The 26,280-nt window shown below is 45.0% G+C and overlaps 1 long non-coding RNA gene across 1 annotated transcript; it reads right to left on the bottom strand.

Annotated features, from left to right (window-relative positions):
- Positions 1-6,815: 6,815 nt before the first annotated feature.
- Positions 6,816-15,918, bottom strand: LOC118169933. Its single transcript, XR_004752373.1, has 3 exons — positions 15,707-15,918; positions 14,179-14,293; positions 6,816-7,044 (listed from the first exon to the last, which is right to left on the bottom strand). It is a non-coding gene; the product is annotated as an uncharacterized LOC118169933 (long non-coding RNA).
- Positions 15,919-26,280: the final 10,362 nt, after the last annotated feature.

Here is a 26,280-nt window from a genome sequence, read left to right as displayed (position 1 = left end):
AGCCACGCTGAGCTAGATGGCATGAGCCATTGGAACTTCACCTGATATGACCTGAAAGAGATGAGTTTCATCCAACTCCTCAAGCAAGCTGAGACATCGGGTGGTCAGGCACTGTCAAGAAACTTTTGGGAGAAAGAAACTTCTGCAGAAATGAAGGTCTGGGCAAAGCCTAAATGGTGGAATAAACGCAGAGAAAAGAACTATAAAATAAAAGCTTGCATAGGTCAAGAGGCTAAACTATGGGGAATTTCATAGGGACACGCAATTCAAACCCTTAGTCCTTAAATGGATAAAAATGCTCGGATATAAGTGGAAGCAACATTGGGATAAATGCTGTCCACAGGCTCTGGCAAGACTGAGACAGCTGTGGGCAAGACAGCCTGCCATGCTTTGCATAGGTCAGGTTGCCCAAAGCCTCAGGGCAGGGCTAAAAATGGTGAGAGTGGTTAAAAATAAAACCAAAAATACCTGCAATCTTGGGATCTCACAGAGAGAGAGGTCAGCTGCTATGGAGACAGCTCTGAGCTGCTGCTCTGGCCATGTTGGGCCAGCCATGCTGAAGAGTCCCACGGTGTATTCGGTCTTCCTCTACTGCCATCTTCCCTATGCTGCAGGGAGGGACCCATGCCTGTGCTCCATGGCTGAAGAAGAGTCTATGCTGCTAAACTGTGCAAATAAATTCTCAGTGTAGCATTTCCCAAGTTCCCACTTTAATTTGTTGTGCTAACAACGTGCCCAAAACATTTGTTAAGCCCCAGGGAGGATCGGAGCAACGTGAGCAGTGAGACTAATGGCCTGACGTTGCATGCCAGAAAACAGTAGCTTCTTTACAGGACAGATACGCTATTTAGGTTGAAGTTTATTTATTGCAAGTTACAGCTAAATTAAGGGGATTTTATAAGGTGTGAAGTCCCCTGCTACGTGTCAGATGTATGGCAAGCAGTGCTCTCCTCCTTCCCCTGAGCACCACGCAGGCCAGTGGTGGCGAGGGGCACTGCTTGCTGATCTTGACCCTGACAGCAGTCCTCTGCCAGGAAAAACATACTGGGATATTTCCATCTTAGGAAGGGAGCCGTTATTTCACTTTTTTTTTTTTTTGGAGCCCTTTCACGACATGTTCTACTCCTCACGGTACTTCGAATTATCAGCAAATCTCCCTGACTCCTTCGCACTTGGTGGTGCTTGGAGGACAGCTTGTCAAAATAGCCTAAAAGCTACTGAAAGTGTGATGGGGCTTACCGAACAAAGTATGCTGGGGCAAAGCTCCAGGACCTCCTCCCCCAGCTACGCAATCCCGTCCTGTCGCCTTGTGACTGGGGTAGAAGGGCATTAAGGCTAAGACCCAATATATTGCCTTTGCCCTTTCAGTTGGCCTAAATAAAGAAAAGAAATTAGCAAGGTATGTTTCTCCCTGTCTGGAATATGGCAATTAGGCATGGGAAGGAGAAGAAAGAAAAGCAGGGCCACGCAGATCCTCAGCATTCACCTTATATTGACACCTAACAGCATCTACCCTGTAGTGACCATCCCTCTCATACCTAAACCCAGCACTTGAGCTACCAGGTACAAATCTGGCCCTTCTCACTCAGTCCTTAACCCTACCTCTACTGTGAGCTTGGAGCTCAGCAGAGCACAAGAAGCTCATCAAAACACCGCCATAATTTTCTATTCCCAAATTCATGTGCCCTCAAAACCACCTTTCTCTTCCTTTTGCCTGTAAGTAGACGCAAGCCTGGAAGGAAATACAAATCCTCTGGGGAAAGGCTTCACTTTGGATGAGGAACCTGAGCTAGTTTCAGGGCTGTTCCAGAGAAATGAACCCCTGATGTGGTTCAGGCCCTGTCACAGCCCATCTTAACCCTTGAGATCAATCAATATATACCAAAAATGATTCAGAAAGTCCCTGGCAAAACCAGGGATAAAGCCTGTATTTCTTGAACCCCCAACAACATGACTATCGCCCTTCTCAAGCAGTTTTTCTTCCCTTGTTGTCAGCTGCTCTCAGTGTTAATGCTTCTGCAGTTGTTGGCTTTCAGCTATTTCCACTGAATTCAAGGATTTTCAAAGCAGAATCATGAAGCAATAGCCTAAATGCTTGCAGTCTCGTAGCCGATGATAAAAATCACTCGAATTCCAAGAAATGCAATCCTACACAAGTAATACTACATTTTATCACTTTTCACTTCATTTTTTCTCCAAACTGCTTTGTTTCTTTGCCTCCAGTTGAGCTGTTGCCACTGAAGTCAATGGAAAGAATGTTTTAAAGTTGCTGGAGGAAAATCCACGTGAGGACATCCTATATCTGAGCATTCATAGAAGCGTAGAATACATACAAATGTAGGCAGGCTTCCAAAAAAATAAATCCACATGATGGCTTTTGCCTGCCATTCCAGCTTTCCCTTTATTAGCTGGTAAGTGACGTGGCTTTTTTCTCAGCTACCAAACTTGCCATCTAAGCAAACAATCAGAGGGAACAGGGAGCCTGGAGAGAAGGGGCTTTTTGGCAAGGACATGAACCCCATCCTGCTGGAGCCTGAGGGACAGCACAGGGCACAAGGGCTGGGGGATGCCTGCACGACAGCCACAGCAGCTCAGAACTCAGAGATTTACGAACCAGGAAAACCACGTGCATGAATCCACCAGTCAAGGTCAGTCCAGCTCCTTGCATCTTCATCAAGGATGCAGCCAGATCATTTTTGCTGGGCATTCAGTTCATCACGCTCCTGCTTTGCTTTGAAATGCTTCTGCAGGGATGCAGGCACCAGGCTGGAGAGGAGGCTCCCACCTTGCAGAGCCGGCCCCAGGAGCAGTGGTGCTGTGGCACAAGGCTCTGCTTTGCCTCATGGTGACAACCCCGCGCAGAGATTCCTTAAGGACACGAGGATGAGGGGACCGTGGCAAGGGTTTCCATTTATGACTCACCAAACCCTGGCTTCGTGCTCAGGGCTGGGTTCAGCTGGCGTTAGACTGAACCAACCTCATGAGGCAAGGCATTCCGCAGTTCCTTCTTGGTGTGCTGCATCAATTGCCACCCAGGGCTGCCTCGAGGCCATCGGTGCTTGGCCACCCACCAGCGCTGGCCTCCATAGGAGGCCATCCCTTTGGAGAGCAGCAGTGACAAGACACGCAATGGTGACAAGAGAAGCACTGCTTTTCCTCCCCTTACCACGGAAGGAAAAAATCGCTGCATCACCCGAAGTGATCTGGCAGGGGATGTGGCTTCCAGACCACAGGGAACATGAAACATCTGAAGATTTGTCTATGGCTTCACACACTGACAGGCAGAGAGCCCTAATGAGCTCTGGAAAGCTTGCGCTCAGCCCCAGTCCCATAAGGAGGGAAGATTAAAGGACTGCAACCTCCGGGATCAGGGCTGTTCCGAGGTAGGACATACAACCCGGGCCCAGAGCACACTCAGGACAGGCGCTTTGATTTCTCCTTGGATGAATGCATTAACGTGCAGAGCGGAAATATCTGGAGCTCAGCTGGGACAACACACAGCACAGCTGGGGACCCTAGAGAAATCAGAGGCTTTCTGGACTTCTTTGAACACTTCCTTCTTTTTCGCCCCCCCTTTTTATTTTTTTTTCCTAAAAAGTGTTTTGTTTCCCAGGGAGAGATGTTAAGTTCATGATGTAATAACTGCGGTGAGGACTGTACTTTGAGTACAGAGGGATGTGCAGTCACAGAAATATGAAATGCTATGGGAAAAATAGCTTTGTTAAAATTAGCTTCCTCTCACTCAGCATTGTAGAGAACTGATGTTTAAATCCAAACTCTGCCTTCAGACACACAAAACGTTAACCAAAATTTGCAAGCATCCTTCTCATGTGCCCAAACAATTTTTGCCTGCCTTAAAACCATAAGTTTTACACTCTTTAGTCTATTCTTGTGTTACATTAAAGCACAAACCAGCTGCTCGGTGGCTGGGCAAGCTCCTACCACCACACAGAGGGACCAGGGGCACTTCAGCCTGTCTCAGTAGCAAGGAGGCCCATAAGAAGTAAAAGTATTTGCACTTCTGGGACTTCTCACAGATATGACTTTTGCAGATTACCTGAAAACTTCAAAGCCTGGGGTTTCACAGACCTGTGGAGCTTCTCCCTGTGCTTCCATCAGAACAGCACTAGGGATGTCCAGTGCCCACCAGTAGTTGCTCATTCCCTGTGCATCCACCCCAGCAGTGGCAATTTCCTTTCCACCCTCACGCATCAAAATCAGGAGCCTAAAAGGAGCAATCTCCCAATGTTTTTTTATCTCTGTGCCTTGTGTTAGGCTGAGTTGAGGCTATGGTTCAACATGTCGCATGAGCATCCAGAAATACGGCCTACTGACTTGCTAAGCGAGTGCACCAAATTCCACTGAAAAGAGAAATATGATAATAAAGAACCCTGCAAGGACTCTAGAAGTTAAAATGCCCGCTAAGCTAGGTAAGCAGGACTCTGCAGCCAACAGAGGGGGAGCAGCAGCTGCACAGCATGACTCAGTCTGTCTGGAGGTAGGTGGGAGGAACGTGTATTTGAGCCAGCCTCTTCCCTGGGGAGGCAAACCCCGCTTTGCAATTTTTTACATTTTGGCCCAATGTTACAGCAATTTTGCAGATGACTTTTGCCTTTTTTTGCAACATGTCCAGTGTCTTTGGGTGCCTTCTGGAAGAAAGGGCCTCTGTGGATGTTGACTGTGAGTCACTTGGAGGAAAGGGAGGTCCCCTTGGAGCTGTGGATGGAGCTGGTTCTCAGTGCTGCTTGTGAGACTCAAAGAGCTGTAGGCGTCCACAGCCACAGAAATCTGTGTAGGGGCTTGTGGGGAGGGCTGGGAACAGTGACCAGTTAGGTCCTGAGCCAAACCAGGTCAGGATTTTTGCTCTGTGAGTCTGACGACCACGTCCAACAGCCGAGGGAGGAATGAGACAGGAACGTCATCAGGATGATAGCCATGGAAATTGCTAGCAGAAGGCACGGAGCCAAAGGAGAGGGAAGAAGGGAGCGAGTCCCCACTGCACACACCATGTGCTATCTTCCTGTCAGCAGCTATTCGCTGGATGTTCAGCAGGCTGTGGCCAGTTCAGGTTTTCCAAAATACTCCTTTCCATCCCTGAAGAATACCACAGGCTTTTCTTAATTCAGACTCCTTAGCCAGAAATTATAAGTTCAGGTTACACTGAAATAGTGGGTTTGAGGTTTCAGGGCACACAAAAGCTCACACACAATATGCATTTTACGAGGCTCATGGCCCACATGGTTGACACAGTGCCTGTGCCCACGCTGAGGTATTTCAACGAGATCCAAGGTCTTCAAACAAAGCCAAATCTTCTAGTTTTTATGTGGTGATGCATGCTTTTTCTTGATAAAGCTGTTTTGATAACCTTGCTGGAGTCCTGAAAAACCAGGAAAGTGGCTCCTGCAGAGTCACTTCTGGATGTTGGGAAGGGGCAGGAGCAAGAGGGAGCAGCAAGCACTGTAGGAGCCCTCTGGGTTTGTGGCCACATAAAGCATCTGTGCCAAGAGATGAGCACATCTCTCCATCACTGCTGGCAGCACTCTGACAAGAAGCTCAGGGTTATCGAACAACAAGAAGTAGAGAAACAAATCATGGGGCCGGCTGTGCCATCAGAAATAAAATTTTCAGCTGCAATTAGCTTCCTTACCTGTGTAACAGCAGCAGCAAATGAATCCCCCAGTGTGGTGTATTGCAGGGAAACGTGACAGGTCGTTGCTGTTGGGTACAGATGGCTTCCCCTGCATGCAGCTGTCATTATCAGCTATGGGAGATGTGAATCTTGCTGGTACCAACCAAAATCTGAAACTAGAACAGATACAACTGGTGAAAACCTGGCAGATGCAGGGAACCCAGCCCAGTGGGCTGCCTGCTACCCAGTATACAGGGCAGACTTCCCCAAGGCAGGCAACAGCTCCTTCAGGTGATTACCTCACATGCAGGACTCCCATATAAAACATCTGGGGCATAAGCATTCTGTCAAAGTATTTTGCCCACTGGAGTTACCCCAGTTAAGTGAAAGGGAGGGTGGAAAGCCAGCTGAAAGCACCGGACTATGTGCAAATGAAAGTGATATCATGAATCTCTTTCCGGGAAAAAGAGCAACAAAAAAAAGTCCAGCACATTTCAAAAATAGAGCCTCCTCAGCTAAAGATAGCCCTGGCCAGCTGCTATCCAGGGCAATCCTCTGCAAATCACCAGCACCTCCTCCAGCTAGGTACGTGTGAGTCTGCAGCATCTGTCTGCACTTTCTTTAAAAATGATTCTGACTGGAGGAATACAAGGACTGGAGTCTCAGTTGTACACCAGAAATTCAATGATAAATCGCCACATTTTATTACTATTAATCATTTGATAAAATAGGGAGGTGGAAAAATACCAGGTCTAAAGATGTACAGGAGGGTTTCCACTATATCTTGCAGAGAAAGATGCACGGACCTCATCATCACATAGCCAGATGTCTACAAGTCTGGCATCTATCAGAAAGTGCACAGCTAACCTCTGTGAATGGAGACAGACACATCAAAGACAGTCACCCAGCCTGGCAGGAGCAGGATGCACCTCCTGAAGGCACCATCTCCACCTCTGGCTCTATCAGCGTGTACGAGGTTGGGCAAAGTAACACATTTCTAGATGCCTATGGCTAAGCAAGACAAACCCAAGCCCGGCTCCAGGAAGAACATGGAAAATAAATGTATGCTGAGCTAGGAAGACATTCATTGCGTTCCAGGCAGACTCAAGTGACTTCATTTTCAGGAACACTGGGTCTTCAGAGCTTGGAGAACACTCACAGAAGCTTTTCTATGCCAGCTAGCATGTAGGGAGCAGTGAAGAAATGTTTCTCCGAAGACACATCCAGCTGGGTCTTAGTCTCTGTCCCTGGAAAGGCTCCTGCCCACTGAATTCATTTCAGGGCCAGCAGTGACTAGTACCGCCCTGCCCTCTGTCTCTCAATGTAAGTTATGTCTCTCCTGAGATACAGTAAGGGTGTATTGAAGATGTGGAGTCTAAAATTCAGAAGTTCAGGCACAGAATGTCTCTGGGGACCTAACTGAAATATTGAAAATAAAAGCTTTGAACAAAAAAGAGTGTGTTGGCTCACTATCTCATTCCCATGCTCCTCATCAACACTACAGATGGGGGCTGAACAAAGTCATTAATGAATTTGTGCAGAATTCATCAAATTTATTTTGCTTGGGAAAACACTAGAAACATTGTCAATAAAGCCAAAATGTTTTACTTGGGTCATTTTAAAATTAAGAGTTTAACGTTTAGTTGTGAAACAATTCTTGTTGAAAACAAATCACTCCTAATGTTAAACAAGGGAACTAGCTTTCAACAGTATAGAAAAATCTCTTCACAAACTAAATACCTAATTAAAGCCAGAACACTTTGGTCTTTTTTTTTTTTTTTTTTTTTTTTTTTTTACATTTATTTTGAAAGATCAACAGACAAGATTTCAAGCACTTTTTAATCAAGAACTTTTTCCTCCAAAGTTTCTCTTTGACCAGTGAAATGCCAAATTGTTTACTGATGCAGCCAGAACTTGGATCTCCTCCACTTGTCCACACATCATCCTAAAATCAGCATATACTCATGGAAATCTTTATCCACTTGACCCTTTCTCCAGGTTACGTGCCCACTAGCTGGCCCTCGCCCCTGAAATCAGCGCCGTCCTTCTGCAAGAACAGCTTGAAGACGGCCAACTGACTGAGCAAACCTGATTTTTCCCACCCCTAGACCAAGGGCACAGCACCAGATATTTTTGGATTGTATTAACAGCTAGCCCTGGTATCATACCTCATTCTGGGGGAAGTTTTGCCTTCAAAATCTAATCAGCGTTAATCTTCCTAGCATGTAAACGCAGAGCTACTCTTTTTCCTTTCCAGGGTGGGAGGAAATTAAGCCATATGAAAGCCATTAGCATTGTAGTCTGGCTGAGCTCAAGCCAAAGGCATACAACACATTGAACATTAATTGCTCGGGCATTTCAGGTATGTGGGACTAGTTTTAAGGACAGTAAATGAGGTCAATTTAGCATTGTTCTAATACTGCAAAAATTGCCTGACAAAAGCTTGACGTAGCTTAAGCTGATGACATGATTGCAGACAACCGTTTAGAAGCTGTAACAGACCTGGGAGACTCATTAAGCTGAGCTTGCACCTATCTGTGGGGAAATGTGTCTTCATCACGAGCCTACAGAGATCATCAAATACCTCGGACTCCATTCAGAAGTGGTGTATGAACCTCAGAAATAACAAAAAAAGGCTGGAATTGCGCATTGACACATTCACCTCTGCTATGAATCCATGAGTGCTACATGAGGTACCTGCTTACTCCCCTAAAAAGCTGTCAGGTGAAAATGGACAGACTTGAGGAAGAACTTGAGGAAGAAGCAATTTTTTGCCAGCTTGGTTTCTTTTAAATTCAGTGAGCTTTCCTGCTGCCTAAATGGGAGAGTTTGTATTACTGATGCCTTGTCTGATACCATCTGATTTAAGATGCCAGGAGTTGGACTCGATGATCCTTATGGATCCCTTCCAACTCAGGATATTCTATGATTCTATGATAAATTCTTAATAGGTGATAAATGTAAACAATGACAACTCATCTCATGTTACAAATGATTGTTACTAACTTGCTAGAGTGCCATTACAAAACTAAAGAACACCAAAGGTTTAAGGTTTGGAGTTCCTTTTGATTGAAAGTAAATAACAAATAGGAGTTGTCCCTGAATAGATTAGGGAGTACTGGAAAAACATGGATGTGAGTCTTCATGCAATCCAAAAGCACGAAGTAGTTCTTTCTGGTTCAAAGAGCAACCTCCATATTTTAAACTAGCTTTTTCATCAGGACAAGTTCCTCTTGGATTTGAATAGGAGCTCCAAGCAGACAGAAAACTCTATTTACTTGTGTCACTTGACCTCTCGCGTCTCCCGAGTTTTACTAACAGGATCCTGCTTCGATGGATTTACTTTCAACAGCACATCAAAAGTGCTCTTAGTGTAGGAGTTAGAACTGTATTTGGTTGCAGGAACTTGTAATGGGAAACTTTTTTTTCCTAGAAAGCTCACAGAATGCTACAAAATACATAAAGAACAGAGCTGGGCTAGCCCTAACATTCGGTAGGTGAGACTTGAATGAAGCAAACTACTGGCAAGCTGTGTGCTATCCTACTGTCTTCAGACTGTTTATTCTAAGCCTGGGTAACTACAACATGATGAAAGGCTTGGGGTTTAAACTATGTTTCCCATCTTGTAAATTTCCCATCTGGTAAACAAAATTAAAGGTGAAGCCTTTCCTAAGATCTTTACTTTGGTATTTTCTGTAGTATTTGCTTTACATGTAGCATTTAACATTGATAGAAAAAGCCAAGACACCACAAAGCATAAACACCAGCCTGAAATGTTCCCAGACTCCTGGATTTCCATGGGAATCTGGAATTTAAACTGGGAAAGCCTGAGGCAGATTTCCTGAAATAAAGGAATAGCTGTTGTAAAAGGCAATTAGAGCACTTCAAAATCTGCAAACCCAAACAAATCATGCTGCAGGGCAGTCTGTCTCCAATCACCATATGTATAAATCTGTCCCAAAGTATTAGCAGAGTTGTGCATCTATAGTCCCTGCCTTAAGCCAGACTCCACTGCACCCGATCTCGGCTCCAGCATACCACAAATTGCAGCCCCTTTCCATGTGTTGCAATCAGACTGTCCAGTCCTTGCTGTTTCACCCAGTTTCATACAGATGGAGCAAAAAAAAACCCAAAAGTTTGCTGGCAGTGAAGTCCGGCCATCCTTTGGATTAATGGGAATAGAGGTCATGTGTGCAAAAGAGGCACAAAGATGCACTCCTCTACGTGAGCAGGACCATCAAACCACGATAATCTGTTTAAGCATTTTACTACTCCCACATCTGATTTTTAAAGTCTGGAATAATTCTGGCATGCCGCTCACTCTGAGCAAATCCAAAGTGATGCACGTATTCATCATCGCTCTTGGGACAGCTTTCAGAAAATACAAATCCTGGATGGGATGGAGGTATTGAGAAAATTTCATGCAGGATCATGTTGATTGATCTGTAATGCAACAGCTGAAGACACCACAAGTTCCAAGAGTGAAAGGAAAACTTCTGTTTCCTCAAGGAGAAAGCCAAGCTTTAAACAACATAACGGAGTGGTTGCTCCTTAAAGAGCTTTATAGGGCTTCCCACTACAAAAGGTCAGGATCTACAGAAGGCAGCAACAAGACCAAATGGGAAACACAAGTGGCACCTGCTGGGGATCCTGGTGCTATGGTGTGGGAGTCCAGGGAGCAGCACTCACGGCTTCGTCTCTGCACAAACTTTGGAAAATAATAATTCTCTCCATTCCCCAGTCCCTGAGATATAAAACAGGAGGATTAATAGTAACTTGTTTGGCTATTTTATGCCATTGTACTAGGCAGGGGATCTTTTCAGCTCCATCTGTATAGTATGCAGCCTCAGGGTCAGCTAAAGCCCCTGGGTGCTGTTATAATCCAGGTACATTTAATAACTGCTACAGAGGTGGTAATGCTAAATTATTGTAGGTTCTTAAATGCCAGATTACATGGATCTGGAGAGTTTTATAAAGGTACTCCCGCACTAGTGAAATGAATACATCCTTATCTCTGCAAAAAGAGCCGAACACAGGTGGGCTGGCAAGCGCAGTTTCTCTTCTCTGGAAAGCTACAACATACTTGCTTGTTCCTAGACAGAACAAGGCAAATTAAATAAAAATGTTCCACACGTTGTGGAAATTCATCAGTGAATTGTCTAAGAAAAAAGTCAATACATTGACAAAAAGATGTTGACGGCCAGTTGGAAAACAGCATGAGCATGTACAGCTGCCTTACAGGCAGTGGGTGATTTGTACCAGGAGCCCCTGGCAGCAACACTGAATGCCCTTGCCCCATATGAGCACCTTGTTAAGGTTTCAGGGACGATGAGGTCCGTAGGACCCCACATACTCCATGGAAAACCAAGACCCTGGTACTCATCCGGATGCGAGCTCTTCCTAACCTCTGAAACATTCCTCAAAGGGACAATGTGCATATCCCAAAACAAGAGTCATTCCACTGGCCTGGGGTCAGATCTGCAGAGAGCAAATGAAATCCAAGGCAAACCCTTGAGCACTTCATGGAAAAATTCCCACTGGCTTCATTAAACTTCCATTTGGGTCATTGGGCTGCAGCCCAAAGCATCACGTTCTCCAGATAAGAGGTGGGTTTTGGCGACAAGGTAACACCTCCGCGATCCTTGGCTGCCAGCAGAGAGAGTCCTATCCCCTATCTGAGACAGGAGCTGGAAGGCACCCCAGCATGGCACACAAAGAAAGAAGTAATGCAGATGCTATGTTGTTTTTTTGCCTCTGTCATGCAAATACAGATCATCTCCCTGAGCGCTTGACAGCTTGAAACAGCTGCACGGCTTCCTAAGGCAAAATCGCTGGAAGCCGCTTCACTGTAATATTTCAAATACTACACCCTGCTCTGTTTTCTTGTGTGTGTATATATATATATATATATATATAATATATGTTTGTTTGCTCTACACATTCTACACTGCAGAAGAATTTTCTATTTCCTGGCAGTCCTGGAAATCATTAAATGACCTCAGAGCACAACAGACCAGATGCTCTTGCACTGCTTTATAAAAAAACAAAGCCCCAAAATTCGTAACACCTGTTCTGAGTCCTATGGCCAGCTCTGCTAGTGAGAGCCCAGCGGTCCAGAGGGACCCAGCTGCTCAGCGTCCGTACAGCACGTCCCAGGGCATGCTGTGGGCTGATATGCAGCCTTCAGGGAACTCCCTCTCCGAGCAGAGACCGCCCCGTGGTGGTTTCTTTTTTTCTTTCTTTTTTTTTTTTTTTTTTTTTGTAAGTGTGCCTAGCTAAATCGTGCTGTGCAGCAAGGCTGTTCAGATGTACTTGTGAAGTACAAGTACAAGCCTGGTGCAACACGTGCTGTGCTTTCACACCTGACAGCAGGGACAAGTTGGAGTCAAATCCTGCCTCCTTGATCCTCCTTGACGGGGGTGAACTGGCTGATTGTGTTGTGCTCTTTGCTGCATTAAAAGGGCTGTCACAGGAGCAGTCACAGCCAGGGTCAGGCAGGCTAGGTGATGTATGCAGCCATAAGAAATAAACTGTTTCACGAGCTTAAAATCCAAACAGCTAAAGGGTAAAGAACTCTCCCATTTAACTGTAGGATTGAGACAGAAAAGGGTTTAAAAGGCAGGCTTAATGTCACATGGAAAAAAACCTCTGGCACAGCAATGATTTGGACTCACTGTCCTGTTCGAAACCCAGTCCTTCTTGCTATCTCTCCGCCTGACCCCCAGCACCAGATCTGTCCTGCTAAGGGTGCCAGCGGTGCTGGGGGAGCGTTTTCTTGCTGGAGAAGAAAATAAAGGGTGGGGTGAGATGAGACTGACTGTGAGGGAATTGGGGATTATTATTATCATTGTGGGGTTTCAGACTTTTTTTTGGTCTCTCTCCATTTTCAGCTTTGCAGATAGAGGACTACAGCCATCTCCACTGAAAGTTTTCCCTGGCACTTTGGTTGTTGCCCTGACTCTGACCCTTTTTAGAAGCAGAGCTGGGAAGAGAGGGGAGCCAGCAGCTGCAAGCAGCCCAGCCATGTATCTCACTTAGCTGCTGCCTGACAGTGCACACCTGAAAGCAGGAGTTTCCACAGCAGCCAGAAGATTTACAGACCAACAGATTTCTGAGCCTGCACCCCCCCTTTCTTTAATTCTGAAGCTCAGGAGACAAAAAAAATAATAATAAACCCTGTGGCTTCTTAGATATTTTCTCCTAAGAAGGTTTGAAGTCTCAGCATTCCCACTGGGTCTCAAGTCCAGGACTTCCACCATTTGGCTTTAAGACCTGCCCTTATGCCCCTGACACCAATAAAGACAGATACCCCAGGGGGGTTGAGCCCTCCTGGGAGGTTAAGCGCCTCTCTTCCTCTGTACGACTGATAGAGGACCAGGCCAACAAGGCTGCTGTGATCCTTAGTCCAGGCTGCTGGAGCAGATGAGCTCTCCCCTGACTTTAGAGGGGAGAGACCCATTTAAGAAGGCACCTAAAGGTGGCTGGAAGAGTCTGGCTTTTAGCACCCACATTTGAGCAATCCCTGTTTCTTTTAGGATTTCAAGCTTTAAACAGCCCCTTTACCTCTCCTCATTTCTTTTCTAAGCAGTAAGCTCCTTGGGACAACAGAGCATCTCTTGGCCTTGTTCATGTAAGACTGGGAGTGGTGGGTGCTATCTTTGCACAAATAGCCTAAGAAATCTCACAGCAGAGCCAATATCTACTCCTCAGGGTACAGTCCTGCCAGATAGTAATGCCTGCCAGACTTACTGGTTCTTAGGGTTGTTGTAACATTCTACATCCTCACCACAGAGCTCTTTCACCTCAGGGATGTCACATGCATTTATAATCATCTCCCAGTAGCCACCCCCAGTTCTCCCAACAGCTGCATACACACAGAAATACCCACAGTCATGAGTCAAGCAGCAATAACAGCTCAAAGATCCCGAAGTCTGATTTCCTCTGTCATTTGGGGCTCTTTCTCAAGCCTGCCAACTGCCTGGGACTCTTCCCACTGACCTAAAAGGTCAGGAATTGGGCAAATGCAACTAGGCAGGCACCGCATCCCCACTAGCTGCTGAAAAGCCTGTTATGACTGGAGTTGGTGAAGCAGCACTGTTCAAGTGGCTTTGCCATTCCCTGTGAAACAGGCTGTTTCTAAGGGAAGAGGTCTCTCCTCACATAAGTTGTTCCTTCCTTACCACGTTTCTTGGGACAAGACACGTCTAAGACACCTGTCTGCAAGGTGAACGTCTTGGCGTTGGAAGGATGGAACCAGCTCCTCTGAAAGTGTCCCCTTTTAAGTTAGACTTCCTTCACACTGCTTCTCCTATTCCCACTAATTACCATTTGAACAGGGTCTGTTACCAAAATACCAGGGTGCAGACCTACACCTGCTTTGCTGTTGGGGCCAGAGCCCACCCCTCCCATTGAACATATCTGAGCTGGCACAAAGACAGCTAATTCCAGCATGATCGCTGCCACCCAGCACGTGTGAAGCACCTGTTGCTGACATGCTCCTCACCACCACCAAATACAACCAAACACAGTGGCTCAGCCTGTTCACTCACCCCCTCCATCTCCTCTTCTCCATGGAGCAGCCTCTGCCAGCTTCCAGCAGCCCCCTGAACTTCTAGGGCCACATGTATCTGTAAAGCCAGCTCCTTTCTCCAAGATAAGGATTTCCTAAAAAGAATAAAAGAGCAAAGAGGTGAAATTTTGTCATCAGTTAACTCCATCCCTCCTGCCTACTGTCAGGGCTGAGCTTTCTTCTGCTTCCCCCAGGCTGCGCAGAGCAGATCCTGAGATCCTAGCAGTCCCCAGAGGCTGTCCTGAGGACTCTTCTCACTTCATGCCCCAGGGTTAATTCCTGCTGTCCTCCTCCCCACCTTCTGAACCACACTGCACAACCTAACCCTCTACCACTACAGCATTTAACTTTGGCAGAATTTTGGGTTGAAAAGAACCTCAGGTTTTTTCCCCACACTAATCCATCCCCAGACCTTTCCCTGGTGATGCTTACCCACTCAGAAAGCAGACCGAGGGCAGATGAGCAAAAATGATAAACCAAAGAAGCTGGATGCAAATTTCAGGGCCCACAGAGCATGGGGATCTGACACGACAGGAGCCACAGGGAGGTCAGCTCTTGGTTAATATCACTCTTGGCAGTGACATTAAAGACCATCCTCAGGAGAGGTGATTTCAGCTCCTGGCTCTGACATGGGCCTCCTGCCTGACTTGGACACCTCAGTCTTTCACCCTTTCTCCAATGGCAGCAATATTCTTTCTGCTCCATTTTATCTATATATGTATCAATTTTTTTGGAGGAAGGGTAGGATCAGGCATGTGCTTTCTGGGCTTTGCTGTGATTTCCCAGATCTGTTGGGTATGATCCCAGTGTTTGCCTTGCTGGCAAACTGCAAATGCCCCTTCAGCCCAAAGAGGATCCTGGCTCTGCTTAGTTTTTTTAAAGCCAATTAGTTATTACAGACATGTCTCAGCTATTACCACATCATTAATCAACATATCACAAGTACAGCAGCTTTATTTATTTAGCTATTTCAGGCCCCTCTCCAAGTGACTATTCTAATTGTTGATGACTACTTTGCCTGTATTCTTGTGATGTGCTTTCTTACTGTGTGCTTTTGGATGGAGTTCTCACCCCATGAAAAAATATTATTTTGTCAAGAAAAAAAAATACATTTTTATTATGAAGTTTCTCTCAGGGAAGATTTTTTTTTCTCCCTCAGATCCAGGCTAAGTTAGGCTAAGTTTTCTGGTTAAACAGGAGCACAGCCCAGCATATGCAGTGCTAACCTGGAGAGCAGAAGACTAGATTTTGCACTTCCCATCTAATGGGACATAGCAGAATACTAGAGGCTTTCCAGACCCCATGAAGGTTTAGCATCAGCTAGGACATTAGCTCTGAGTTTCATTCTTTCTGCTTCCATCCTCATTTGGGATAAAAACAGTCCCAAATTTCAGTCTCTCATCTGTCTGCTGGTCTGGTTCCACAGAGACAACCTGTCCCAGAGCAGCCGGAGGGGAAGTGGTGTAAGGTTTGTATGAGAGGCCTGTTCCAAAGCCAGTTTTCCTCACCTGCCCATGGCATCTCCCCTCTGTTACATTGCAGCGGGATGCGTGCGGGCTTGGCTTCTTTATCCCAGCTGCAAGAAGGAAGCCAAGGACCTTGTTGATAAGCATGACCTCACACCAAGCAAGACATGCATGTTTTTCTTTGGGAAGAGACTTGGTGCAACAGTTTTCAAGTACTTGCTCTATCCACTTCAGTGTTAAATACCTCATTGTTAATTTCAGCTGTGACCTAAAAAAAAAAAAAAAGAAAAGGAATGACATTAATTCTTTTTGTATTTCTTTCCCTGTTCCTGAGCAACAAGACAAAGCATTAGGAGCTGGTGTTTTTCCCTCCCATCTCTTTCATGTCCTAAAGTCTGCAGTAAGTGCTTGCTTTATGATTTTATGCACTCATCCCATGAGGAGTGTTTGCTCTCTTACATTATGTGCATGATGCTGTCCTGGTCTGCACTGTGTGAGTCCCAAGAACAGCGAAGCCAAGAACTGCATCTCAGCTGCTGATAGGCAATCAGTTCCCATCAGCTTTCCAGGCCTCATCCCCAGTGATTCAGGGCTTGAAAATTGACACCAAGAGCAAACGGCTCAAGACAGACAGGAAACAGAATGTAATTTCTTTTTAACAGCATCCTCCCAAGACAGGCTGGGATGAGGAGGAGAGCAGGGCCTTTCTAAGACTCTACTATAGAAGAGGAGGAATCCTTGGTGTTAACGGGGCTGCCTTTCTGTCTCGTCCCCCTGAATTCTGCACATCTTTTTAAAAGAGACTGAAGGTAAGTAACAAAGTTGAAGGCTCTCCATTAGTTTTGCTGAACTCATACTTCTCTTTACATCATCATAATCCCCAGGAAACTCAGATTAGCACCTTCCCAATAATGCATACACCTATAGCAGAATCCTTGAGAGCTACCGTTGTGCTGGACAAGCAAATACCAGCTTAAGAAAAGTTAATTCTATTGACCAGAAGGGAGAAACACCTTTTTTTTTTTTTTTTTTTTTTTTTTTTAACTGGCAATATCTAATCCGTTAAATGATATCAGATGGGCATGAGTCAACAGCCTACCCTTGAATAATGTGCCGCTCCAGCAGGCTATAAATAGGTTTTGCTTTCCCTCTTTCATATGAAGCCAGCTTCTGCAACAGCTATGCACCACCAAGGGGGCTGTTGGGGAAAGACAGACATGCCTGGAACAAGGGGGTATTGAAGTAGCTGCATTCCCTCTCATCTCTTCCTGCCAGAAAGGCCATGAAAAATACGGTAGTCACTGAGTTGCTGTAGCTGTCAGTATGGGCTGGGTGGTGCAGGAGCAGAGAACAGCAGCCAAATTCTTCCTATCTCCTCAGTTGCAGCTCAAGGAAGCTCCAAAGCAGATGACAATGAAATCCTTAGTATTTCCCATAGATATTAAACATCGCTTTTTACCACACAAATACAGAGCCAGGAGCACACGCTATGCACAGACAGGGAGCTGCAGCTCTGCTCTGTCTGGTCTGACAGCTGCAGTCATTACAGTGGTACTTCCAGGAGATGGAGGGCTTAAAAGCTGGCTTCTTTGGAGGCTTCAATCAAGCTGCAGTATTTTGCCAAGCCAGATGATGCTGAGGACACTGAACTGTTTTAATCAGCTGCAGGAAAGGGTATAATATTTCTTTTTGAGGGACAAACACTTTCCAGCAGGGACTCAAGGGTCAGGCCCCAGGAACAGTGAAATGGAAATTCTGTCTTTCTCCAAGAGCTGAGCCCAGTCAAATGTGCCTAATGGTCCTCTGGGCTAGCAAGCAGCAAAGGAGGTGAGATAGCATCATATCCAGTGGCTGTCATTCCCCAGGCCAGTTATCTGTCCATTCAGGGAATATGAGAGTGAGTCTCATATACTGTCATATACAGAACACACACAGAACTTGAAAACCCTGATCTCCTGTTGAGAGAGAAATAAAACACATGAATAACAAAAAACCTGAGAAAGATAACCTAACCACTTCATTTTAGTGAGGTTTTAACTCTATAGCCTAATAACGTGGATTTTGGGGTTAGCATTGTTACTGGTGATAATTTTTAGCAGAAATGTTTCCCCTAAGACTAATGTTACTATCACTATTTTAGGGTAGAGACTAGTCACAAGGAGCCCTGATACTTCATGGATAAGTTTCATTTAACTTAAGATGACACGTTCCTATCTGGAAGTTCATCAACTTTTGTTCAGGTTCTCTCTTTTACACAATAATCTTAGGCTGAATATTAAAGCAAGTTCATGAGCACACTCTCCTCCCATGTTATGGGCTGAAATGAACGGAGGAAATGGTTCATTTAAGCTCTCTTGAGATTTTCTTTGTCTTTAAAGAGAATTCAGGATGGTGAATGCTGAAGTCTTGGCTGAATCTGTGGGATTTTATAAAAATCCTATTGTTGCTCTAACCCTAACCCACAGACATCAAGATCATTCACCACTGGTTTCAGGAGAAGTGGTGTTCATCATAGGGCAAGTGCTTTTGAAAAAAACACGTTGCATATCACAGCTGATAAGAATTTACAAAAGTCTTCACCCTTTCATTTTGTGGTATACATAAGAGACAAGATGCTTGCAAAGATATCCCATGAAACCTGGTGATGAAGAGACAGAGGCCACATAAGCAGGTTAGAAACTGTCCATTCCTCATCACGCTTTGAGAGCGCTGAAGGTCTAGCTCACAGCTCAGGGCACAGTGGTGAACAGAAGCCATCAGGACATGATTTTGCAACACAGAACAAAAATTCCCAGTAAGCCAGCAGAAATCAATGTTTTTGTCAAATACTGCATTCAGTGGGGCAGGGCAACAGACTCAGCCGGGACTCCAAGCTTGGTGACTGAGTCATTTCTCTCTCAACACGTTGAATTGGACCCAAGGGTTTTCCCACTTGGATTGACAGAAATAGATATGAATATAACAACTCGGATTGCAAAGCAAATTTTTTCCTATTGCAGCTCAGGCAGGGCCAGGTTACACCACAAGATATAAATTAGTTGTAACCTATATCTCTTTTAAATCCCACTGAGTATATTTGGATTTGTGCTTCCATCCTGCCCAGAGGCGGAGTCCAGAAGGCATTTAAGATCTTCTCCATTAGCCAAATTCCAGGAGGCATCCGACAGACCTGTGCAATGGCTATTGGCAGTGAAATTCAGCTCTCTTCAGAGGGCTGCTGGTGTGCCACTCAACCACTTCGTGCATCCACAAGAGGTCTGAGCCTTCCAGGCAAGCAGTAGACTCACTGCTGCCTGAACATGCTGGGAAATCCTACAGCAAACAGCAGCTACCCTCGGAAGGGGAGGCCCCACACTGCAGGAGATCATCTGGTCCAGCAAATGAGGGATTACACAAACAGCCGAGAAATCCCCAGGGAGGTGTGGTCAGCACAGAATTCCTCACCATTATCAGCCCTCAGAAGAGAGCTGAGATGGATGAGCATGGGCCAGCTCATGCAGTTATTTCATTGACCACTGTTCGTGTAATAATGGTGCTCGAGACACTGGGGGTAGCATATGTGGTCCCACGTGGGCTAGATTATCCCACCCTGCTATAGCACAGTCTCTCTTGCAGTTTGGTGCTACCTTCTCCTTGTCCTCCACACTTAGCACTAGACTCTCACTACAACCTTGACACCCAGGCACTGCATGTCTTTCAGTTATAAACTTAGAGACTAAGACCACAAGGAACCATCACATTATCTCACCAAACCCTATTTTTAATCAAATTATCCTCTACCTTGACTGCCTTTTGATATTATTCTAAAGTCCACAAGGGGTGAAGAATATACCAGCTGGTGAAAAGATCTATTCATAGTCTAAAGAGCCAAAAGTAAAAGAAGGTCAGTGGGAATGCTTTACTCCAGGGCTGTCTTCATCCTCCCATGATATTATAAACTCACAATTGCTCTGGAAGGTGGTAAGATCTGATTCTGAGATCCACAGATAATCAGGCCTAGATAAGGACAAGGCAACTTGTCTTTTGGGTACCTAAGGAAAGGAGAAAGCCTCAAGTGGGAGGCATGCCTGTGTAATGAAGAAGACAGAGCTCTTGGGGCACAGTTCACTGAATAGGAAACGTGTTTGTTTCTCTTGAGATCATAGCAACAGGACATTGCGTGCATGTTTTGTAAGTAAATTATGATCTCCCCCTCAAAGGAGTACCTCTCTCCAAATAATATAATCAATTTTCCTCTTAATGGAAAAAAAGCATGAACCTGCCAGGCCAGAGACACAATCTGCATCCAGCACATCTTCAGTTTTTCCAAAAGCACTTCCCAGCTTTAATCCCAAGGCAGTGAGTCCCCTCATACAGACAGATGAGCAGCCTATTCAAGAGATACATAAATCACAGATAAGAAGGCGACCTAGCCAATCCTTTAAAAACAGTACAGTAAACAGTGTTTGCTTTCAGCTGCTTCCTCCAGGCCATCCACATGGCTGCTGCTGGATGCTGATCCACCAGTCCCCAACCTGTTTTCGGCTCAGACACAAGCCATTATCCCGCAGCAGTTTCCAGAAGGCTCTTTGCTCTGGTCCCCATTACCTGTTACAGTACAACATCCCCCCCAAGCTGATGGGTGGGGACTGAAGGGGGATTTCAAGAGACTAGGAACTCTCCTCCAGTCATCAGCTGGCTTCAGTTTCAGGCACAGATCCTTGGATGACATCCCAGGTTGCTTCCTATCTTGTAGTAAAGGACATATTTCTTCTCTTTGAAGATCTTTTGTCTCTGCAGAGCACAACAGAACACAGTTACAGCAGAGTTCATCTGGTGTGCAAGAAACAGAAACACTCCAAAGCTGTGAGCTACTTGTTTAACACAGAAAACAAGGCCAAAATGTAGATGCAAAGATGAGTTGGCACAAACTGACGCCATTTCATTGCTGTCTATCCTTCTACTGATCACTGAGGATCTCACTGTGCTGAATGCAGTGCAGGGCTTGTGTATACAAGGAACATGAGATGTTTTGCCAGCCATCCTGAAGGAGGCTGATAGCAGAGAGCTTCCCCACATAAAGAATAAAGTTACTATCCAACGAGGGTCACACTCCAATATATTTGTTTGCATTCCCTATTTTCCAGCTTCTTTTGGCCTTGGAAACAGGAAGAAATAAATGTTATAGCTATCGCATTCTTTTTACGCTGCATCATTTCAAGTAGTTCACTTCAAGGACTTCCTTGGAAATACTTAGAGGGGTAATTCCCATCACGGACTAAACAGCTGTGACCTTGCTATGTGAACAAGCAGAATTAAGTCACACTATAATCAGAAACTTAATGAACTTTTTCTGCTCAGCTCAGAAACAAACTCTCCTAGGGGTGTCTTTGATACCTTACAAAACTTCTAAGGCAGAGACACAGGGGTGAAAAAGCATGTATGAAAGTACATGGAGATAATCAGCCAATAATGCTACTTTTTCTTCATGGGACAGCTTCTCTTAAAACGGTGCTTTCCTAAGAACACAATACAGAAAGCACAATTATCAGTGATAGGAGTCATACTGAAAATTGCTGAATGCCAGGCAAGTATAAGGGGAAAACAACACATACAGCAACACTGAGCTCTGGCTTACAAGATCCATGCGTGGCTGCTGCTGGAGACGTGATGCTGGGCAAAATGGACCCTCAGACTGAGCAGCTAGAGCTATTCTCATCAGAGCAGGTATCATCACACCTGCCAGTAACAGCATTACCACATATCAGACATTAAGAACGCAGAAACATTATTGAGAAGCTTCTAGAAGACCGGGAAAAGATAAATGATAAGGACATGTCATCTGTATGTGACATCTTGCATTATTCTGTAAACTGCAGGTTTAGCAGCAACAGAAATATCCAGCAATAAAACCAGGGTAAAGCTCTCCATCCGGGGACAATGCATAATAGGTGGTGCCTCAGGTTTTATTACCTCTAGTTGAATTTTCCTATTTAGAAGTGATGTAAAGCACTGGAAAATTAGCGGCAAATGAGTCAGGACAAACATGCCATTCAGTGTCTCTCCAAAGATTCTGATGCCTGTAAGAGCAGGAGATGCTTTTTTTAAACAAGCAAACAAACAAAAAAACTAAACGCTCAGGCTGCAGTTCTTCTGAAGTTGAAGACTACAAAAAGATAAAGGAGGGCATTAAGAAGTCAAGGGTACTTGGGAGCACTTATTTTTAAGATCTCTAGAAAAAATAATTAACAGAAACAAAAAATTTACATATTTTGTAAACATATCCCCATTTGGTAACTAAGGGACTGATGCTGATGAATTTAAACATGAATGATGTGTTGCAAATGCAGGGCTATACACACAGTTCACTGCTTCTTTACTCCCTGATACTTAAGGATAAGAGCATGCCAACAATGCTGCTTTGAATCCACATTTAATATACAAGCCTATTCCCACTACACACATTGCTCTCTAGCTAATTTGTTTGATACGCATGGCTGTTGTGAATTAATTGTTAAAGAACCAACTAGGCATTGAGAGAGGATAACATTCGTAGTTGACCATCCCTGAAGTGATTTATTTAGTCTTAACATTTAAATTCAACAATAGCAGCTCGGTTCTTACCTGGTCTTCCAACCAAGTCCAATAAACACATGGTTTAGTGGAGTAAGCCCTGTGATTATTAGAAAGACATCAAAGTTTTTGGTTGAGGGTTTTCATGCTGCATCCAGATGCTTTCATGACTTCATAAGCATAACATGAAATTACACATCCAGCTTCAGCTCTGAATGCCCTGTCCTTAACAAAATTAAAGCTCTGAAGAAGCTCTAAGTCTTAAGAAAAGCCAGAAACAATTAGAAGGATGTTTTAATGGCTGCAGTTGCTTTGAAAAGATAGTTCTTTTGGGTCCTTCTGTTCATAAACACAGCAGCCTGCCACAAATTCTACATCCTCATTCTTGCCATTCAAAGGATTTCAAAAATAGTTCTCATCTCGCCCCTGTCAACATGTCTTTTACTATGTGGGTACAAACAGAAAAATTAAACTTTTGAGTGTACAAAAATAATTGCAGCAGGCAGAAACATTACAGGAGCAGGTTGAAATGACCAGCTACATTGCTATTCAAGATAAATGATTTTTAGAAGAAGAAGGCAAGGATCAGCAGCAAGAAACTTAAGACTAGGATGAAATCTCTGGGTAGGAAAGTGCTTGTTCAGGAATTCATCTATAATTCTCAATCAAAGCACTGCTTCAGCAGGATGCTCAAACTTATGGTTAACCTTCAACACAAGCAGCATCCCTGCTTACGTTGGGGCCAGAGTTTGGGCCTCACCTCTGCCAGCAGGTATGTGCTCAACGTCAAAGGACGGTTTCATGGTGGAAACTTCTGCTCTTGCCCTGCCAACCAGCTGACTGCCCAGGGAAAAGCAGCTTTGCTCCTGGACTTTACAAGATCTGTGCTCAGTATCTTCAACGTGCTTCAGCTGTGGCCCTGTGAAAGCTCAGCATTAATGCTGGGCAATACCTAGTGACTGCAGGCACCTTTTTTTTTGGCTGAAGAACCATCCTTGCTATTTGCTCTGCTCTTATTCAGCATTCCCATTGTCTGAGAAAGGCCAGGGAAGAAGTGTGTTAGCTCTGCCTGCAGCATTACTCACAGAGGCTGAGGTACGGCTGGTTTGTGACTAAGGCCTGTGTGCGATTAGTCACTGGAATTTGGTGGGAGGCTATATTTAATAACATCCTTAGCTCCAGAGAAACAGGGAGCCAGAGAATCTTTATGGACCACAGATGCATTATAAACTCTTCCAAAACCGCAGCCTGAGAGAAAACAGTCAAATTAACAAAGGAGCAGATATGTAGGCAGGAGGGCTGCACTCCTATACCCCTGTTCTGTACCTCGAGCAGAGCTTTAGCCAAGTGGCACACCTCTGGGCCAGGATCTACAGCAGCACTGCTATCCTCTTGCTGTGGGAGCATTTGCATGAGACCCTACAAGGGCTGGCCACCTTTACTGCCTATGGTGTAGACATACCAGTGTGAGACATGGTCAGATCAGCCCCTAGGTGGATGGAGCACATGTGCTGTTCATCTCAGCTCTCACTGCTCCATTTCCAAATCAGTGTAAGTGCTGATACTCCCACCTTCGTGATTTGGAAAACTGAATACAAATGCAAAGGAATCAAGAAGAAGCAGAGCGTGATGTTGGGGGTAAGACCAGGACTAAGAACCAAAACAGATAAAAGCCTTAAAAATCATAACCATGAAACTAGTTATTAGGAGGTATAACCTACCTGGTGCACTAATAGGAAGGCATACAAGTTACCCGCATACATGGGCTCTGTTTGCTCCCTTCCAGCAGAGCTGAGATCTGAAGCACTTCTGGTTCCCTTTCTCCTTGGCCACCAGCAATCACCAACCAGTTTTGCTAAAGAAACAAGGGTCATGTAGTGAACTCAACTAATGCCTAATCTCTGCTTTTATCTGGCTCTGCCACCAGCTTCCCCCAGGTCACCCCAAGCTAAACAGACCAGAACTGTCTGTTCACGATCCAGCTTTCCCATCTGAAAGAGGAGGATAACAGCTATAACCTTTTGCTCCCCAGGGGCCACTGTGAAGACTTAACTATTAATGCTTGTAGATGCTCAGGCGTATGATGGACTGGCCCTCAGCCAGAAGTTACTGCAGTCAAAGGAATATTTTGGTACAGTTCAGGGGACTCGGAGCTTCTAGACCTAACCACAAGAAAGACTGGCATTGGCAGCGACACAGAGTAGCTTGATGTCACAGAAGAGACATTTCCCAGTCATTAAGCTCGGTCAACATTTTAAACAAATCTGAAATGTGTTTAGTCTGCTAATGATTATTCTGCTTATTCGGATGCATCTGATGTTTGGCCATACACTCCAAATACGGGCAGCTGGCCCCAGTCCAGCCAAGGAAAAGGGATCCCCACAGCACAACCAAAAGTGCATTGCATTGGGCTGAATAAGATATCCGCACCGTAATTAAAATCCCTCAACTTAAAACTGTGGAGCCGACGTTTTATGGGGGCTAAGATGAGCATGATGCATGTTCTCCATTTTCAAATGCTGCAGTGTTTCATGATACATGGGAAAGCAGATGTTTCTAATAGTCTGAACCATTAGAGAAACTTATACTTCCAGACTAATTACTACATAAAGTCAGGACTGAGACTACAATGGGTCAAAACATTCCACATCTAACTGTCTTTACTCCAGTGGAAAATGTTTATTCTGACCAGAATAGATATTTTTAGAATAAGACTTTTCCCAAAAGTAACTGGGCAATCAATTAGATGCAATTAAGAAAAAAATGTTTTTGTTTTGTTAAATATAAAGGTTTTCAAATAATAGGTCTTAAAGAACCATACCTATGGAAAAACTTGCCCCATACATTCCCCATTGGTATTTTGTCCCCCACTTTACAGACACAACTACAATATGGAGCAGTGGATCCCCGTGGGTATGTTTATCATTGTCTTTAATGATGCATTTATTTCCTACTACACCTCCCTTCTGCCATCCTTCCTTACACAGATAAGCCCATCCATCTGTTTCATCCACAAAAGCATTACCCAGGGCGGCAGAACCAGACGGAGGTGTAAGGGGATCCTGCAGACCTCCTGTGCATTAACCTAAATCTGTTTGAGTCACTGCAATGCACCCACTGACACTGGGCACACAGATTGGAACAGAGTGGAAAGGCTGAGCCTGAGGGGAGGAAGTATCAAAGTGAAGTGTTTTCCCCACAGCCTTTAACGAAGCCTTGCTTTCTGGTCTAGCTTGCTACGGAGCACTCAATAGTGTAATGACAAGGAGCCTAAGTCACCCTGCTGCAGATACCCAGCTCTGCTGACTGTGTCAAGGTCATTTGAAAACACATGCTGCTCAGACATTGGCCAAACAAACAGCTAGGAGAAATGCAATCAAGTGTAAGGGTGCCAAGATGGGGCGATGGGGAGAAAGATGGGGAGAAAGTGAAGGTAAACCCGGAAGCAAAACTGGAGAGCATCAAGCCCCAAGGGAAAGAAAGCGCAGAAGACCATTACAAGCAAGAATCTCAGAAAGCACAGTTTTACAAACAGGACCACAAGCATTCAACACAGGAACGTTTTCAAAATAAATGTGAGATGGCTTGAAATTGGAAGGCCTAAAGCACAGCTGCCCTGATAATCTTGCACTATTAAGAAGGGGTGAAAGCCATCTGTTGGAGGATTGCTCCTTCTCATCGTCCAGAGGATGCAGGCTGTGCCTATGATCCTCCCCTCTTGCTCAGTACGGAAGGCAGCAAAACATTCCCAAATGATAAGTTACTCGCAGACCTCTCCGCCCACATCTTCCACTGTGACAGACACCTGCGCCCAGCTCCTGGCACCAGTCAGAAGCCCCAGCAGGTAAAGGCACTTTGCTCCTGCTGTTCTGACACCTCCCGTGAGATCCTCTTTTCACTGGAAGGCGTTCAAACACTGGGCAGGACACGCAGTAACTACCAGGCTACAGGCAAATAGGCTGCTCGCAGGGCTTCTCGTTGAAATATATGGACTTGGTATGGAGCCCTTGTATCTTGTATCTATGGAGCCCTATGTACCTTGTATCTATGGAGACCTTGTATCA

The sequence above is a fragment of the Oxyura jamaicensis genome, chromosome 7 (genome assembly GCF_011077185.1).
Source record: "Oxyura jamaicensis isolate SHBP4307 breed ruddy duck chromosome 7, BPBGC_Ojam_1.0, whole genome shotgun sequence".
In the NCBI taxonomy this organism is placed as follows: Eukaryota; Metazoa; Chordata; class Aves; order Anseriformes; family Anatidae; genus Oxyura; species Oxyura jamaicensis.
This window is presented reverse-complemented; position numbering and strand designations above follow the sequence as displayed.